Below are 19,571 nucleotides of genomic sequence, written 5' to 3' on the forward strand. Positions count from 1 at the left end.
GTTATTGTATAGCTAATGAAAATTTCAATAATAATTCAAACTTTGTAATCAGCGATGAAGGGGTAGTGCTCGCTGCTGACTTCAAGTAAAGCTGTCCAGAAAGATCATTCTCTTATCAATTTTGCCTTTCCTGATATTAATTTCATTTTCTGGTGCCAGCTATTGGGCATCTCCAGCATCCAATAATAATTATGTCACGAAGCAGGGTAAGTAACCAATTGCAATGAAGAATTCTCTCAGACTGCAAACCAGGAAGTAACAAATAGATTTTATCATTCACATTTTATTATGTTACAACAAGTAAAATACAGATGATTAAAATAGAAGCTGAAATAGTATAAACAAACTGGGATAAAATACCTTCCAAATATATGAATTTTAGCATGGAATATTGAACAAACATAAAATGTTTTTTTCAGAGACAGAAAGGTTGTTCAGTGATAATCTTTACTCAATACATCATTTATAACCCAGTTACACCTCATTCAACAAGATGCCACTTTTTCAAGTGTTTTTAAACACTTGAATAATAGGCAAAATGTGGAAAGGCACTTAAGTTCCGTTTGGTTTTTATCTGTGAGGACTTCAACTTTATGAAGGAGCAGGGAATTACTGACAACAGCTTCTGGATTGCATTATTTAACTCCACCCTTGCTGTTGGCAGAAGTTGGATTGGATTGGATTTGTTTATTGTCACGTGTACCAAGGTACAGTGAAAAGTATTTTTCTGTGAGCAGCTCAAACAGGTCATTAAGTACATGAAAAGAAAAGAAAAAGAAAATACATAATAGGGCAACACAAGGTCCGCATATACATAGATACATAGACACCAACATCGGGTGAAGTGTACAGGAATGTAGTATTAATAGGGTCAGTCCATAAGAGGAGTTTAGGAGTCTGGTAATAGCGAGGAAGAAGCTGTTTTTGAAACTTTTCATGCGTGTTCTCAAACGTTTGCATTCTGTTGCTGTCACATTCACAGGGTAATGACGATGAATGCTGACAATTTTATTATCATCGTAGCGGTAAAATCTGGGTCAGTACGATGAATGGAATTTATACTAAATAGATAGAAGTGCTGTAGTAAAACAATGGTCAGATGAATAACTAGCCCCGCATGGATGATTTCTTATTGATTTCTTTCAGTTGTCAGAAATCTTTCCCCTTGGTTCTAGACTGGGCCAAGTGTCAAATCTCTGATGTCAAATCTCTGATTAGAAAACAGTCGCCCTCTCTTTCTCTCTCTCTCTGCAAACCAGTTTTATCAGGATCTCAGTTTGGAAAGACAACTTTGATACAAAATATCTGATAGAGTACAATGTTCTTTTCCATTTCCTTTATTGGCCTGAGCCTAAATTACCAGCCCATTGTTTTCTTTCAAGCAGCAGTTTCAATGTTCCATTGCTTTGTGCATCATAATCTGAGTTCATTATTTTTCACATTGGGTTCACATTATTTCTGTATTAACAATTAGTTGGACAATCCCTCTCCAATTTTCAATGTCGAAGAAACACCAATGCAATCTTACTTTTCAATGGGATTGACACGGCGTAAGTGATTACTCGCTTGGAATAATGTAAGTATCATCATGTTCATCATTTATATGGCCTGCATAGTTACAGTACACAGCCGATTCATTCATTGAGGGGCTATTTTCATAAACAGCCTCATTAGAATCCACAGGCTGTTGATCTTCATCTGATATGTATACATAATTCATCACATTTTCTTCAATTTGGTTAACGGGACCAATCATAACATTCTCATAAGGATGAGTTGGATCTTGTAAGTTATCAACTTGATACTTTGGAATGGTGTTTCCAGTCGAAAGCTGCATCTCAAGGGTTGGTTGAAGATTGCAGGAGTATTGTGGCTGAACATCTTGTTGTGTCACATCCAGATTAGGGGAATTTTCTCTGGACTTTTTCAACATTCTTGGGAAATTAAAACCTTTTGATCTAACACATACAAAGTACCAGATTAAAAGTCCAACAATGCCAAACACCAACAGTAAAGAGATAACAATTGAAATAATAATCGCAGCGTCCCCAGAGGTTGGTCCGAAGGTAGTCCCAGAAGTTGGTTCAGTGGTAGTTACAGTTAATATAACATACGTAATATCCTTGAAGACAAAAAAGACTACGAGCGGTACATCTCTTGGGATATGCATCTAAAATACAAAAGAAAAAGATTCTGAGATGTAGATGTCACATTTGATCTTTTGATACACTTGTACCTTTTATTTGGTGAGTACAGTGGACTTCAAAGCAGACAACTACCAGATCTACTCAGTAATACATGTGGATAACACATCCTTTAGATTTGCTTCTACCCTACATGGCTAGGTTAAAATTGAAAACAGGATGACAGTAAGCAGGTGCATAAAGCAAAACAATGTGTTGGGTATCTCAGGGTTGAAATATTCAAGCGTGGAGCTCAGACACTAGAGTGAAAAACCCTAGTGCGGCAATTTTAACCCTATCTGCAAATTGGACACTGGGTGGGGATGAAAAATTGATCAGGTGACTTACCTGCTGACATTGTACACTGATGTCATTATTATCTGTTTTAATGTGCCAGTTGGAGCAGGCAGCAAGGACACTAACCTGCAGCCAATGGGGACTGTCATAATATGCACCATGCACATCATGATGTAAAAGCAGGCAGTGACAGACACCCAGGTGGGCCAATCAACATACAGAACAGAACACAATCAATCACCAGACAGAACACCAGAGGGGGGCTTCCAACTATAAAACACACGCGGCATCAGCACTCTGCCTCTTTCCACTGGTGACACCTGTAGTGACAGTCAGGGTGTACAAATTATTCAACACCTTCCACACATGGATCAGAGCTAGCCTGGTCTAGATAGTTAGATGTTAGTTTACTTAGAGTAGTAGAGAGTCAACCCACAGGCAGCTGGTGCTTCATTACTGAAGTTCAATAAATCTTATTGAACCAACACCTACGTTTGGTGTATGCTTTATCGTTTATCTGCATCGTGTTGCAGTCCGTGTTACCCCAGGGTGAATAACACGACATGATACCAGGCGTGGCTACTGCTTCTAAGTAATTTACCTTCGAAAATTCTCTGACGACCAGCAACTGCCTTCCAGCGGCATGGAAAAGATCCAGACACCACCACAGCTCCAGATCTCTGGAAATCTTGGCGCCAACTGGCGGGTCTTCAAGCAGAAATTCAGTCTATACATTGAAGCCTCGAAAGTGCGTCCGATGCCTGAAAAATCGCGCTGCTACTGTCGACTGCGGGGGACCAGGCCATCCAAATCTTCAATTCACTCACTTTTGCCGACGGTGAGGACAAGACCAAGTTCCAGACCGTCTTAGCCAAATTCGACAGTGAGGTCAAAATGAACAAAAGCTTTGAGCATTATGTCTTCTAGCAGAGCCTTCAGGGTAAGGATGAGACTTTCCAGTCTTTTCTCACTCATCTGTGCATTCTAGCGCAATCCTGCAACTACGGAGACACCGCTGACTCCCTCATCAGGGATCAGATTGTGTTTGGCGCCCACTCCGATGCCCTGCGGGAGCAGCTCCTAAAAAAAAAATATGACCCTGATAGTAGCCATCGAGACGTGCAAAGTCCATGAACAGGCGGAAAGCCGCTATTCCCGCCTTAAGGACCAACTTGCCTCCCACGAGGCTGAGAGTGTACAGGCCATCGCCCGAATGCGGCGCCTGAGTGTTGACGAAGGCAGCCATTTTGCGCGCTTTTCCAGGGGTCCCATGCATGCACACCACGGTCGGGAGAATGAAGCGGCCGAAGACCGCACTGCGCATGTGCGACGATGCACGGAGCGTCATGACGTCAACGTGATGACGCGCCTCAACTGCGGCACCGCCCATTTAAAGCAGCAATGCCCTGCAAGAGGCAGCCGATGTGTCAACTGCAAGAAGCTTGGCCATTATGTGGCCTTGTGCAGGCCTGCACCTCCAATAGGGGGCCAGCGGTCCCAGCTCCAACGCAGACGCGTTCGAAGTGTGCAGCAAGGGCTGCTGGATTTGGAACCTGATCCCGCCATGGATCCAGAGAATGACTGCTCAGAGTCCCCATATCGAGTGGGCATCATCAACATGCATGACAAGGCCTCCTCGCATTCAGCAACACACACACCCACCCTCAATGTGGATTCTGCGGACGGGTGGCGTGCCACAGTACAAGTCAACGATTGTAGCATCCGGTTCAAGCTGGACACCGGTGCTTTGGCCAATCTAATACCCCAAGCAGATCTTGCTCGTATCCAAAGGCAGCCGACAATTCTTCCACCGGCCTGCCAGCTGCTTGACTACAATGGAAATGCCATCACTGCGTTAGGGTCCTGTCACCTGCATGTATCCAACAAGGCCATCAAGGCCACTTTGTGGTTTGAAATCGTCGAGCCCAGCAAGGCTTCTCTGCTTGGTGCCCATGCATGCAAGCTACTCCATCTCGCTCGTCCAGCGCGTACATGCCATGTCCTCTGCCAACACCACTCTTCAGGCCGACATTGATGAGCTACTATTGCAATACCCGGATGTGTTCAGTGGGATGGCACGTTGCCCTACCGCCATAAAATTTTGCTCAGGCCTGATGCCACGCCTGTAATCCATGCGCCACGCCGGGTGCCGGCTCCTCTAAAGGACCATCTAAAGGCGCAGCTGCAGGAGCTCCAAGATCAGAGTATACTATCCAAGGTAACGGAACCAACTGACTGGGTCAGCTCGATGGTCTGTGTCAAGAAGCCCTCTGGAGAACTGCGCATTTGTATCGATCCCAAGGATCTAAACCGTAACATTATGAGGGAACACTACCCGATCCTGAAGCGGGAGGAACTGACAAGTGAGATGGAACATGCCAAATTCTTTACAAAGCTGGATGCATCGCGTGGCTTCTGGCAGATACAACTGGATGAGTCCAGCAGGAAGCTGTGCACGTTTAATAAACCTTTCAGAAGGTATTTCTACAACTGCATGCCGTTTGGTATTGTTTCGGCCTCTGAAATCTTTCATCGAATAATGGAACAAATGGTGGAGGGCATTGAGGGTGTGCGGGTTTATGTTGATGACTTCATCATCTGGTCCATGACCCCGGAGGAACATATTTCTCGTCTGCAACATACATGCCAACGGCCTGAAGTTAAACAAAACCAAATGCTCCTTTGACCAACTCCGGACCGTCAACATGGACTTTTCTTTCCCTAACACTGAACATCATTGCACTAATTGTATATAGTTTCACGTCACCCCCGCCGGACTCATTTTTAACAGTGGGTGAGTGGTGAACCACTGTAATAGGAGATGTAAGGTTGGACCTGCACTACAGGTTCGCCGGTAGCTCCTGCCGGCTGGCTCCGCCCACGGAGAACTGTATAAATATGCATGACCTCCAGTGCCCTGCCATTTCGCCAGCTGCAGCAGGAGGCCACGCATCTGACTGTAATAAAGCCACAGTTGTACCCAACTTTAGTCTTTGTGCAATTGATCGTGCATCAATGACATTAACAGTGAGAGAGGAGCAGTGGGGACATTCGCAGTGAGAGAGGAGCAGTGGGGAAATTCGCAGTGAGAGAGGAGCAGTGGGGACATTCGCAGTGAGAGAGGAGCAGTGGGGACATTCGCAGTGAGAGAGGAGCAGTGGGGACTTTCACAGTGAGAGAGGAGCAGTGGGGACATTCGCAGTGAGAGAGGAGCAGTGGGGACATTCGCAGTGAGAGAGGAGCAGTGGGGACATTCACAGTGAGAGAGGAGCAGTGGGGACATTCGCAGTGAGAGTGCAGCATGGGGAAATTCACAGTGAGAGAGGAGCAGTGGGGACATTCGCAGTGATGTGGAGATGCCGGCGTTGGACTGGGGTGAGCACAGTAAGAAGTCTTACAACACCAGGTTAGAGTCCAGAGGTTTGTTTCGATGTCACTAGCTTTCGGAGCGCTGCGCCTTCCTCAGGTGAATGAAGAGGTATGTTCCAGAAACATATATATAGACAGATTCAAAGATACCAGACAATGCTTGGAATATGAGCATTAGCAGATGATTAAATCTTTACAGATCCAGAGATGGGGTAAACCCAGGTTAAAGAGGTGTGAATTTTGTCAAGCCAGGACAGTTGGTAGGATTTCGCAGGCCAGATGGTGGGGGATGAATGTAATGTGACATGAATCCTAGGTCCCGGTTGAGGCCGCATTCATGTGTGCGGAACTTGGCTATAAGTTTCTGCTCGGTGATTCTGCGTTGTCGCGCGTCCTGAAGGCCGCCTTGGAGAACGCTTACCCGGAGATCAGAGGCTGAATGCCCTTGACTGCTGAAGTGTTCCCCGACTGGAAGGGAAAATTCCTGCCTGGTGATTATCGCGCGATGTCCGTTCATTCGTTGTCGCAGTGTCTGCATGGTCTCGCCAATGTACCACGCTTCGAGACATCCTTTCCTGCAACGTATGAGGTAGACAACGTTGGTCGAGTCGCACGAGTATGTACCGCGTACCTGGTGGGTGGTGTTCTCACGTGTTCTGGTAGTATCCATGTCAATGATCCAGCACGTCTTGCAGAGATTGCCATGGCAGGGTTGTGTGGTGTCATGGTCACTATTCTGAAGGCTGGGTAGTTTGCTGCAAACAATGGTTTGTTTGAGGTTGCGCGGTTGTTTGAAGGCAAGTAGTGGGGGTGTGGGGATGACCTTGGCAAGATGTTCATCTTCATCGATGACGTGTTGAAGGCTGTGAAGAAGATGTCGTAGTTTCTCCGCTCCGGGGAAGTACTGGACGACGAAGGGTATTCTGTCGGTTTGTCTTCTGAGTTTCCCATGTTTGTCTTCTGAGTAGGTTGGTGCGTTTTTTTGCTGTGGCGCGTTGGAACTGTCGATCGATGAGTCGAGTGCCATATCCCGTTCGTACGAGGGCATCTTTCAACGTCTGTACATGTTTGTTACGCTCCTCCTCGTCTGAGCAGATCCTGTGTATACGGAGCGCTTGTCCATAGGGGATGGCTTCTTTAATGTGTTTAGGGTGGAAGCTGGAGAAGTGGAGCATCATGAGGTTATCCGTGGGTTTGCGGTAAAGTGAAGTGCTGAGGTGACCGTCCTTGATGGAGACGAGTGTGGCCAAGAATGCAACTGATTTTGGAGAGTAGTCCATGGTGAGTCTGATGGTTGGATGGAACGTATTAATGTCATCGTGTAGTCGTTTCAGTGATTCTTCGCCGTGGGTCCAAAGGAAAAAAATGTCATCGATGTATCTGGTGTATAACGTTGGTTGAAGGTCCTGTGCGGTGAGTAGGTCTTGTTCAAACTTGTGCATGAAGATGTTGGCGTATTGGGGTGCTACTTTGGTCCCCATGGCTGTTCCATGCGTCTGGATGAAGAACTTGTTGTCGAAGGTGAAGACGTTGTGATCCAGAATGAAGCGGATGAGTTGCAGAATTGCGTCTGGAGATTGGCAGTTGTCGGTGTTGAGTACTGAGGCTGTTGCAGCAATGCCGTCGTCATGGGGGATGCTGGTGTAGAGTGCCGAGACGTCCATTGTGACGAGGAATGTTCCTGGTTCAACTGGTCCATGGGTGCTGAGTTTCTGTAGGAAGTCCGTTGTGTCGCGACAGAAGCTGGGCGTACCTTGTACGATGGGTTTCAAGATACATCTTGAAACCCATCGTACAAGGTACGCCCAGCTTCTGTCGCGACACGGCGGACTTCCTACAGAAACTCAGCGTCCAACAAAGCTTCCTTGCTCGGTGCTCAGGCCGCAAAATCCTGAATCTTGTGCCGTGGGTTCACTCCATGTCGCCCGCTGAGGCATCAGCCTCGCCAGATGCCAACTTTCAAACCCAATTAGATGACATCATAGCACGATACCACAGTGTCTTCGAGGGTATGGGCACACTCCCCTACACACATAAGATAATTCTGAAACCGAATGCCACACCCGTGGTTCATGCACCGTGTTGGGTGCTGGCACCCCTTAAGGACCACCTCAAGCAGCAGCTGCAAGACCTCCAGGACCAGGGTGTCATTTCTAAGGCCACGGAACCCACGGACTGGGTTAGCTCCATGGTTTGTGTCAAAAAACCGTCAGGGGAACTTCGCATTTGTATCGACCCCAATGATTTGAATCGTAACATCATGAGGGAACACTACCCCATCCCTAAGCGAGAAGACCTCACGAGCGAAATGGCTCACACCAAGTTATTTACGAAGCTGGATGCCTCCAAGGGGTTTTGGCAGATACAGCTAGACGCATCCAGTCGAATGCTCTGCACTTTTAACACCCCATTTGGTCGCTACTGTTACAACCGGATGCCCTTTGGCATCATCTCCGCCTCGGAGGTGTTCCACTGAATAATGGAGCAAATGATGGAGGGCATCGAGGGGGTACGAGTGTACGTCGATGACATCATTGTCTGCTCCACAACTCCTCAGGAACACATAGAACATAGAACATAGAACAATACAGCGCAGTACAGGCCCTTCGGCCCACGATGTTGCACCGAAACAAAAGCCATCTAACCTACACTATGCCATTATCATCCATATGTTTATCCAATAAACTTTTAAATGCCCTCAATGTTGGCGAGTTCACTACTGTAGCAGGTAGGGCATTCCACGGCCTCACTACTCTTTGCGTAAAGAACATCGAGCGCCTCAAGCGAGTGTTCCACAGGATCCAGGCGCATGGCCTCCGACTCAACAGAGCCAAGTGCTCGTTCGGTCAAGCAGAAATAAAGTTCCTCGGTGATCATATTTCGCAGTTCGGTGTGCAGCCAGACGCAGTTAAGGTGTCGGCGATCAATGCTATGAAGACACCGGAGGACAAGAAGGCGGTCCTCCGCTTCCTAGGGATGGTCAATTTCCTTGGGAAGTTTATCCCCAACCTTGCATCTCACACCACAGCTCTCCGCAATCTTGTAAAAAAAAACACCGACTTCAAGTGGCTCCCCGCTCATGAGCGAGAGTGGCGTGAGCTCAGGGCGAAACTCCCCAAGGCCCCGGTCCTGGCGCTTTTCGACTCCGCCAAGGAGACGAAGATCTACACCGCCGCGAGCCAGGCTGGCATTGGGGCGGTACTCCTCTAGCGCGACGAATCCTCCTCCTGGGCCCCAGTCGCATATGCCTCTAGAGCCATGGCACCTACTGAGCAGCGATATGCTCAAATCGAGAAAGGGGTGCCTGGGCCTCCTCACGGGGATTGACAAATTCCATGATTATGTGTATGGACTCCCCAAGCTAACGGTCGAAACGGACCACAGGCCACTGGTTCACATCATACAGAAGGACCTCAACGATATGAGGCCACACCTACAGCGTATCCTCCTCAAACTCCGACGCTATGATTTCGACCTGTTCTTCACCCCAGGCAAGGAGCTCATTGTGGCCAATGCACTCTCTCGCTCCATCACCACGCTGTGCGAGCAGTCGGACTTCGTCTGCCAGATCGACGCCCATGTTGAGTTCTGCGCATCCAACCTTCCGGCCACTGACGAAAAGGTCGTGCAGATTCGTCAAGAGACGGCCAGGGATCCTTTACTCCGTCGGGTCATGTGCCATCTCACAGAGGGTTGGCAGAAGGGCCAGTGCCCACAGTTCTACAATATAAAAGATGACCTGGCAGTGGTCGATGGCATACTAATGAAACTGGACAGGGTAGTAATACCACAGAGCATGCGAGAGCTCGTCCTCGGCCAACTCCACGAGGGTCACCTGGGGGTGGAAAATGTCGCCGGCGAGCCCGAGGGGTAGTATATTGGCCTGGCATCAATGACGACATTGCCAACACTGTCCTAAATTGCCCAATGTGCCAACAGTTCCAGCCGGCTCAGCCGAAAGAGACTTTGCAGCCGCATGAACTGGTGTCGTCCCCATGGACCAAGGTTGGCATTGATCTCTTCCATGCAAAAGGCCAGGACTACGTCCTCCTCGTGGACTATTTTTCAAATTACCCCGAGGTGGTCAGACTGCATGACCTCACATCAGCAACAGTCATCAGGGCGTGCAAAGAGACCTTTGCCCATCATGGCATTCCACTTACGGTCATGACAGATAATGGCCCGTGCTTCTTCAGTCAGGAGTGGACGGATTTTGCCCGACGGTACAATGTCACGCACGTCACTTCAAGCCCCCACTACCCCCAGTCAAATGGGAAAGCAGAAAAGGGGGGACACATTGTAAAACAACTGTTGTGTAAAGCTGCTGATTCAGTTCAGATTTTAACCTGGCACTGCTAGCCTACAGGGCGACTCCTTTGTCTGCTGGCCTGTCCCCAGCACAGCTGCTAATGAACCGCACACTACGGATGACGGTGCCAGCTATCCACGTCCCGGACCTTGACAATTTTCCGGTCCTGCAAAGAATGCAACTGTCTCGGGCCCAATGAAAGTCGGTGTAAGATGCCCACGCCACAGATCTCCCTGCTCTGGTCCCTGCTGAACGAGTTTGTGTTCAGCTACCTGACGGTGGCTGGTCTGCCACGGCTGTGGTGGTCCCCAGATCATTTCTCGTTCGCATGCACAATGGCTATTTTCTTCGCCGTAATCGGGGGGCACTGTGGCTGCTTCCACGCTCGCCACCTGAACATGATGTCCCGCCTCGCCCATGATTCCTCAGGTCACCCCTTCCAAGAGGTCACCGATCTGCCATTTCTTTTGCCACCGTCTACATTGGACGCAGCTCCGCCCATTCCAGTGCAGGCGGCCCTTGACCCACCCTTGAGGCAGTCAACCAAAATTCGTCGCCCGCCACAGAGACTGAATTTATAGACTGAATGTTTCATTGCCTTGTGCTTCGTTTACACATCTGTACATATTGTTTCTTCCTAATTTGCTGTATGCACTCTATCTGCACTAGACACCTTCCCATGTAAATACGTTCACGTATTTTGTATATAGTTCAGCTCCTACTCATGTAAATACGCTCACATACTTTGTACATAGTCAGGCTCATACACACACCTACTATTTATTGACACATACACACATTTTTTTGAAAAGGGGAGATGTCATAATATACACACAAGTATATGATGGTGCACAGACAGACAGTGAGTGACACAAAGGATGACCAATGAACATACAGAACACAGCAGCCAATCACCAGACAGGACACGGCCACTATATAACCAGGGGGCACTAGTTTTCCCGTTCTCTGGGGATGCAGCCTCTGAGACAGTCAGAGCCTGTGAGCAACAACAAGAACATCCACCATGTCGTAGTAAGATAGTCTGGTCAGGTTAGCCTCAGGTCTCCAGTCAACTCAGCATAGTGTCAACCCACAGTTCAAGCATGTTTAGTAGTTAAGAGTTTAATAAAATAGACATGCATCTCCTCAAGTGTTGAAAGCCTGCCTCTCTCTCTGCTACAGTAAACGCAGTCCTCGCAGACCCAGCTTATCCAACACATCAGATGCCTGGGGTTTTTCTCCTACTATGCCCAGTGGGTCCCTAATTATGCGGACAAGGCCCACCCACTCATTCAGTCCACAGTTTTTCCCCTGACAGCTGAGGCCCGCCAGGCCTTCAACCGTATCAAGGCAGACATCGCCAAGGCCACGATGCACGCGGTCGACGTGTCCCTCCCCTTCCAGGTGGAGAGCGATGCATCAGACGTAGCTCTGACCGCCACCCTCAACCAGGCAGGCAGGCCAATGGCCTTCTTTTCCCCCACCCTCCATGCCTCCGAAATTCGGCACTCCTCTGTCGAAAAGGAGGCCCAAACCATTGTGGAAGCTGTGCGGCATTGGAGGCATTACCTGGCCAGCAGGAGATTTACTCTCCTCACTGACCAACGGTTGGTTGCCTTCATGTTTAATAACACACAGCGGGGCAAGATCAAAAACAACAAGATCTAGAGGTAGAGGATCGAGCTCTCCACCTATAACTATGAGATCTTGTGTCGCCCGGGGAAGCTCAGGGGCTGGTTTAACTCACTGGGCTAAATCGCTAGCTTTTAAAGCAGACCAAGGCAGGCCAGCAGCACGGTTCAATTCCTGTACCAGCCTCCCTGAACAGGCGCCGGAATGTGGCAACTAGGGGCTTTTCACAGTAACTTCATTGAAGCCTACTTGTGACAATGAGTGATTTTCATTTCATTTTTAAAAATTTAAATGAGCCCCCTGATGCAATATTCTGCGGTACATGTGCCAGTACACAAGTGGACCGACTCTGGGCTCTCCACTATGACCTCTGCCACCCGGGGGTCACACGGTTCTTCCATTTCATCAAGGCCCGCAACCTGCTCTACTCCATTGAGAAGGTCAGGACCGTCACCAGAGACCGGCAAGTCTGCGCGGAGTGCAAGCCGCACTTCTACCGGCCAGATTGAGCGCACCTGGTGAAGGCCTCCCGCCCCTTTGAACGCCTCAGCATAGACTTCAAAGGGCCCCTCCCCTCCACCGACCGCAACACGTACTTTCTGAACGTGATTGATGAGTACTCCCGGTTCCCTTTCGCCATCCCATGCCCCGATATGACTTCTACCACGGTAATTAAAGCCCTCCACAGCATCTTCACTCTGTTCGGTTTCCCCACCTACATCCACAGCGATCTTTCATGAGTGATGAGCTGCGTCAATTCCTGCTCAGCAAGGGCATTGCTTCGAGCAGGACGACCAGCTACAACCCCAGGGGAAATGGGCAGGTGGAGAGGGAGAACGGGATGGTCTGGAAGGCTGTCCTGCTGGCCCTGTGGTCTAAAAATCTCCTGGGCTCCCGCTGGCAGGAGGTCCTCTCCGAAGCACTCCACTCCATCCGATCACTCCTCTGCACCACGACTAACGAGACCCCTCAGGAACATATATTTGCCTTCCCCAGGATGTCCACCTCCGGGGTCTCACTCCCAACATGGCTGACAGTTCCTGGACCATGTGTGGTCCCATAGGTTGGACGCCTTGGTCGAAAAAGTCCACCTCCTACATGCGAACCCACAATACGCCTACGTGGCACACCCCGACGGGCGCCAGGACAGTTTCCCCCCGGGACCTGGCACCTGCTGGATCCCCACCCACGACCCCTACCTGACACCGCCCCCCCCACCCCTGGTTGCCTCATTCACCCCTGCGCCACTCACCTTCCCTCCAGCAAACCTCACCGCAGCCCCCGCCCCAGTAGGATCCGTCCTCTCACTGGTTCCATTCAGGGGTGGCGAAGACGAGGAAAACACACTCCCGGAGTCGCAGGTGACCAAGTCGGCTCCCACATCACCACCAGGACTGAGGCGATCGCAGAGGAGGGTCAAGGCCCCCGACAGACTTAACTTGTAATGTTTTCCACCAGCCCCGCCGGACTCTTTTTTAACAGGGGGTGAATGTGGTAGTCATCACTAGTAGTATATTACATGTATTACGGCACTGCCCGTATAGTAGAGGTACATGGGTAAATCCCTGCCTGCTGGCTCTGCCCAGTAGGCGGCGTATAAATGTGCGTGCTCAAAAGGTGCTGCAGCCATTCTGGTTCCAGCTACAGGAGGCACCACAACTTGCTCAATAAAGCCTTGAATATTACACGAGTCTCGTCTTTGTGGCGATTGATAGTGCATCAAAGACCAAACTAGTTGACTGTCTCGGGTGCACCTCCCGGGTCCAGATCCCCCCGTGCCTCCCCGAGAACCCCAGAGGCCGCCCGGGCAGCCAGGACCCGCCAGTAAGTACTTAATCTAATTTACGCCGGCGGGACTGGCCGAAAACGGACGGCCACCCGGTCCATCGCGGGCCGGAGAATCGCCTGGGGGGCTGCTGCTAGCGGCCACCAACCGGTGCAGCGCGATTCCCGCCCCAGCCAAATCGCCGGCAGGGGGTCAGAGAATCCCGCCCCTGAATTATGTACAGCAGGAATCTCAAAACTCTGGAGATGTACCACGAGCACTGCCTCCGCAAGTTCCATTGGCAGGATAGGCACTACCAGTGTCAGTGTTCGCCCTCATGCCAATATCCCCAGCATTGAAGTGTTGACCACAATCGATCAGCTCTGCTGAGTGGGCAACCTTGCCTGCATGCTGGACATGAGACTCCTAAAACAAGCACTCTGCTCAGAGCTTCAACATGGCAAGTGGGCCCAGGCTGGTGGAGGATATGCTCCAAGGACACCCTCAAAAACCCCTTGAAAAAGTGCAACATCCTGGGAATCCCTGGCCCAAGACCCTCTGAAGTGAAGAAAAAGCATCCGGGAAGGAGCTGAACACCTCAAGTTTCATTGCTGAGAACAAGTTGAAGCTAAGTGTTGACAGCGAAAGAAACATGTGGCAACCTGGGCATCCACCCACCCTCCTACCCACCCGTTCCTCCAACCACCATTTGCCCCACCTGTGACAGAGACTGCAGGTAGCGCATTGTACTCCTCGGTCACCCGAGATCTCATTTTTAGCATGGAAGCAAGTGATCCTGGACTGCGAAGGACTGCGTAAGAACAAAAAATGGGCGAGAGAAATTGGTTGTGGGAGCCCCCCTTTCTGGGCATTATGAGGTGCCCATGTAGATCCAAAACAGCAACTGAAGCATATTTGTGACACATGCACTGGGCAGTCTCTTGATGCAGACAGTAGTGTGCATACAGTGAACGACTGCCAGAGATCTACATAGAAGGCAGACTGTGGTATCAATCGGGATGCAACATCGATTTGACCCCAGGAATACGATTCGGCAGTTTACTATACAGCATGTCTTAACAACCCTGTCTTAAACTGTACAGCTGAACGTGCATTCAGCAGCAGGAAGGAGAAGCCCACGCCCCAACCACCAGTGCTATTTAAAGGGATAAATTACCACTTAAGGGTTAGTTGTCGGTTGATCTCTTCTGGCTGTTGCTACAATTATACACATTTTTGGGGCTTCCCATAATTGTTTCACCTTTCAAAAGTCTAGAGATTGCAGATTGGCAGGTGCTGAAGGACTATTGTTGACTTCAAGGACCTGCATAAATCACACTCCCAGATCCGTGTGCAGTAGTAGGCATTCTCTTTGGAAAGGGAGAAGGGTTCTCAGCAGGAGGCCATACCTATCCCGTGTGTCTCTATCCCCCAATCTGTTTTCTTAGTAGGTTAAAAACATCAATCAAATGACCACTTATGCTAAATTCTATGGAATACAACCCTAATTTGTATAAACCATCCTCAGAATCTGAACCTTGGAGTCCAGAGCTGAATTATCATCTCCAAATGGAGGTGTGAATTGAGTTGTAAAACACTGAACTTAAGTTGTTTTTGTCACAAATAAAGTTTCCGGCGCCCTCCTGACCCAACACCGTTTCTGAATGGCCTTTTGGCAGGTCAAGAAGGCTTTGGGTGCCAAACATATGTGGACATGTTCCGAGGCTGGAATTCTCATTGCGAAGACCACAGGAGATTTGTATTTCTTCCTGCCCACTAGTTCCATGCTTTGGTGAGGGTCCTATAAGGCCTAAAACAAGTACCTACTTGGAGAGTTCATGACCAATGGGGGAACCTGCTAAAGAGATAAGAACATCTTGAAAACTGTAAAATGTTTAGACACCTTCAAACAAAAGATGCTGTACTGTAACGTAGATGTGTTTTCATACAGTGATTCATCATAGTTATTTGTTCTGAAAAGGTAAGATAATCTTTACATTGACTTATATTGTGTAATTGTTGTCCTGCATTTCAGTAATTCTCCAATTGTGAAAAGTGTCGTAATGCATGAAAACATGTAGCAAAAAAGCCTGTCAGTCTCTGCTGTCATGTTTTGTGTGGTAATTCAAATATTTTTAAAGCTCTGGCGGTTTTAAAAAAACTATACTTTTAAAAGTTGAAAGAAAATCTCTGCACTTGCTTTTCTCTATTGATCTTTGGGCACTCTGCTTTGTAATGGAAATTGGATACCACTCTGTTCTGTCAGTTTCAGGAAATGTAGCTGGAAGCTTTTTGTTATGACAGCTGTAGTCATTATGAATGCTTGACTGGGTTTCAAAATTCTATGTCTATGTCTATGTCTAAAACTACTGACTTCAGCTCAGCAGGTGGTTTACTGATCCAAGAATGATTGCATAGATACATAAAAGATTTTTTCACACTAGAATAGTGTTTTTTCAGTATCAATGATAATAATGTGTTTGAATTCAAATTGTTATTAGATTGTTAGATGTTTAATTTTTCTCTATTATTTTAAAATAAGACCCATTTTTATTTCATGGCTCCTGAGCATTGTAGGAAATTAATACTGGGTGAGAGGTTATGATGGATACATGGTGGTCATGGAGGTAGCTTGTGGTAGCATGGGACATCTGAGGAAGCATGGGGTAACATGGGGATTAGGAGGCATGGAGCTGACATGGGGTGGATGGTGGGGCTGATGGGTAATGGAGATGAAGTGCAGTGGATGGTGGGGCTAATGGGCCATGGAGATGACATGGACATTCTGAGTGGGCATAGGGTGCCAGAGAGTGGATGGGAGTAACAGGGCATGGAGGTGGCATGAGCTGTCAGGCATGAAGGTATTATTCCTAAGCTTTGGTGGCGAAAAATGCTCCCAATATGCCAGGTGTGATTTAATTATGGATTTGTATAGTTGAAACGTGACCTATACTGCCATATATTCCAGTCCTCGAGATACATCAATGCAGCATTCCATTAGTCATTTTGATTACTTTCTACACCTAGGCAAGACATTTTAATGACCCATGTACCTGGATCCCAAATGTCTATTTGCTCCTCCACTGTGCCTAACTTTTCAGTTTTTAGAAAGTCTCCCATTCTATCCTATTAGGTCCAAAGTGACTTATCTCACATTCATCTATATTGAAATCCATTTGCCACAGTTTTGCTTCTTCACTCAGACTATCAATATCTCTTTGTAATGCCATCTACATGGATATCAATGCCACCTTATCCTGGTGTCATTGGCTTGTTTAAACATATGACTTTCTACCTGAATCATTGAGGCCTCAATATTTTGGGAATCCACAAGTCACACGCTGCCAATTATCCATACTGCTGGTCAGGATGATTTAGCACAGTGGGTTAAACAGCTGGCTTGTAATGCAGAACAAGATCAGCAGCGGGGGTTCAATTCCCATACCGGCCTCCCCGAACAGGCGCCGGAATGTGGCGACGAAAGGGCTTTTCACAGTTACTTAATTGAAGCCTACTTTTGACAATAAGCTATTATTATTATTACTCTCTGCCACCTTTCACTCAGCCAATTTCCTAAACGAGTCAATCATTTCCCCACAATTCATGAGCTTCAACTTTAGCTAACAGTGGAATACCTTTTATTGTGGTATATCCCAGAGTTAACGTGCAGCACCATAAAGTGACATGTGTGCAGTTAATGTCGCCCTGGACCACAAGTAAGTATCCAATTGTTATGAAGCTACGTTCTCACTCCACTTGCTACTCTCTGACATGAAAGAATTAAATGTAGTTAGCTTTCCTTGAATAGAGAACCTCAGTCCTTTTCTTATGCAAAAGTGGACTGCAAACATTGGGATGTTGCAAATATCTCTATTTCCACTCTGAAAGGAGCTGGATGCAAGTAGGTTCATAGTCACGGTCACCTTCACAACCATTGACTCTGAGGCTGTATTTGTGGTTGTAGCAGGTGGCAGGTTTCAGTGTGAATCTCCTTACCGAAGCACAAGGTCTGACACATAGTTCCTTGCTGAGGTTCAGGCAAGAAAATTGCTCGCTGAGCTATCGAGATGAATATATCCTCCAGCTCCAAACATTTCTCCTCTTCCACCTCCCTCCTCTAGCAGCATGTTCTGCTCTGGTTACCTCCTGTTCATTCTCTGAGTCCTGGTGTAGTCCAAGGGGAATGTCTACTAATGGAACCGTGCCTGGGAGCAACTGGTTCATACAGAAGCCTTTATGTCATCAAACTCCGAACAGACCTTCACAATTTGAAGCAATTATCTAAAGCACTAGACATTTGCAGAATCGAAACAAGAACCGGAAGAAATCAACCAGCAACTAACCTGTAAATTATTGATCATTCCTTTAAATAGTGTTGGTGCTATTGGCGGATCTTTCTGCAATTGAATGCATATTGAGTTGTAGGGTGATTAAGAGAGGGTGTTAGCTGGAGTGTTGGATTCCAAATAGTATGGCTGGCATTAAATAGCGGGAGCTGAGAGTCAGAGTGGAGATTTAAAAAGAGCGGGAGCTGAGAGTCAGAGCAGAGATTTAATAAGAGCGGGAGCTGAGAGTCAGAGTGGAGATTTACAATGAGCGGGAGCTGAGAGTAAGAGTGGAGATTTAAAAAGAGTGGGAGCTGAGAGTTCAGGCAAAGATTTAAAAAGAGTGGGAGCTGAGAGTTCAGGCAAAGATTTAAAAAGAGCGGGAGCTGAGTGTCAGAGTGGATATTTAAAAAGAGCGGGAGCTGAGAGTCAGTGGAGATTTAAAAAGAGCGGGAGCTGAGAGTCAGAGCGGAGATTTAAAAAGAGCAGGAGCTGACAGTCAGAGCGGAGATTTAAAAAGAGTGGGAGCTGAGAGTCAGAGTGGATATTTAAAAAGAGCGGGAGCTGAGAGTTCAGGCAAAGATTTAAAAGGAGTGGGAGCTGACAGTCAGAGTGCATATTTAAAAAGAGCGGGAGCTGACAGTCAGAGCGGAGATTTAAAAAGAGTGAGAGCTGAGAGTCAGAGTGGAGATTTAAAAACAGCGGGAGCTGAGAGTTCAGGCAAAGATTTAAAAAGAGCGGGAGCTGAGAGTCAGAGAGTGGAGATTGAAAAATAGCGGGAGCTGAGAGTCAGAGGGGAGATTTAAAAAGAGCGGGAGCTGAGAGTCACTGCAGAGATTTCATAAGAGCGAGAGCTGAGAGTCAGACCGGAGATTTAAAAAGAGCGGGCGCTGAGAGTCAGAGTGGAGATTTAAAAAGAGTGGGAGTTGAGAGTTCAGGCAAAGATTTAAGAAGAGCAGGAGCTGAGAGTTCAGGCAAAGATTTAAAAAGAGCGGGAGCTGAGAGTCAGAGTGGATATTTAAAAAGAGAGGGCGCTGAGAGTCAGAGTGGAGATTAAAAAAGAGTGGGAGCTGAGAGATCAGGCAAAGATTTAAAAAGAGCGGGAGCTGACAGTCAGAGCGGAGATTTAAAAAGAGTGGGAGCTGAAAGTCAGAGTGGATATTTAAAAAGAGCGGGAGCTGAGAGTCAGATTGGATATTTAAAAAGAGCGCGAGCTGAGAGTCAGAGTGGATATTTAAAAAGAGCAGGAGCAGAGAGTCAGTGGAGATTTAAAAAGCGGGAGCTCAGAGTCAGAGCTGAGATTTAAAAAGACCGGGAGCTGAGACTCTGAGTGGATATTTAAAAAGAGCGGAGTTGAGAGTCAGAGAGGAGATTTAAAAAGAGCGGGAGCTGAGAGTCAGGGTGGAGATTTAAAAAGATTGGGAGCTGAGAGTCAGAGTCCATGTTTAAAAAGAGCGGGAGCTGAGAGTCAGAGTGGATAATTAAAAAGAGCGGGAGCTGAGAGTCGGAGTGGAGATTTAAAAAGAGTGGGAGCTGAGAGTTCAGGCAAAGATTTAAAAAGAGTGGGAGCTGAGAGTTCAGGCAAAGTTTTGTAAGAGCGGGAGCTGAGAGTCAGAGCAGAGATTTAAAAAGAGTGGGATCTGAGAGTCAGAGTGCAGATTTTAAAAGAGCGGGAGCTGAGAGTCAAGAGT

General features: G+C 47.8%; 1 long non-coding RNA gene across 1 annotated transcript in view; it reads right to left on the minus strand.

The window, feature by feature from the left end:
* Positions 1-315: 315 nt before the first annotated feature.
* LOC140409582 (uncharacterized) overlaps positions 316-19,571 on the minus strand; it is a 118,541-nt gene continuing 99,285 nt past the window's right edge. Inside the window, exon 3 of the long non-coding RNA XR_011940406.1 lies at positions 316-2,170. This is a non-coding gene — a long non-coding RNA (uncharacterized lncRNA). The remainder of the gene's footprint in view (positions 2,171-19,571) is intronic.

Source organism: Scyliorhinus torazame, chromosome 3 (assembly GCF_047496885.1).
Source record: "Scyliorhinus torazame isolate Kashiwa2021f chromosome 3, sScyTor2.1, whole genome shotgun sequence".
NCBI classification, from domain to species: Eukaryota; Metazoa; Chordata; class Chondrichthyes; order Carcharhiniformes; family Scyliorhinidae; genus Scyliorhinus; species Scyliorhinus torazame.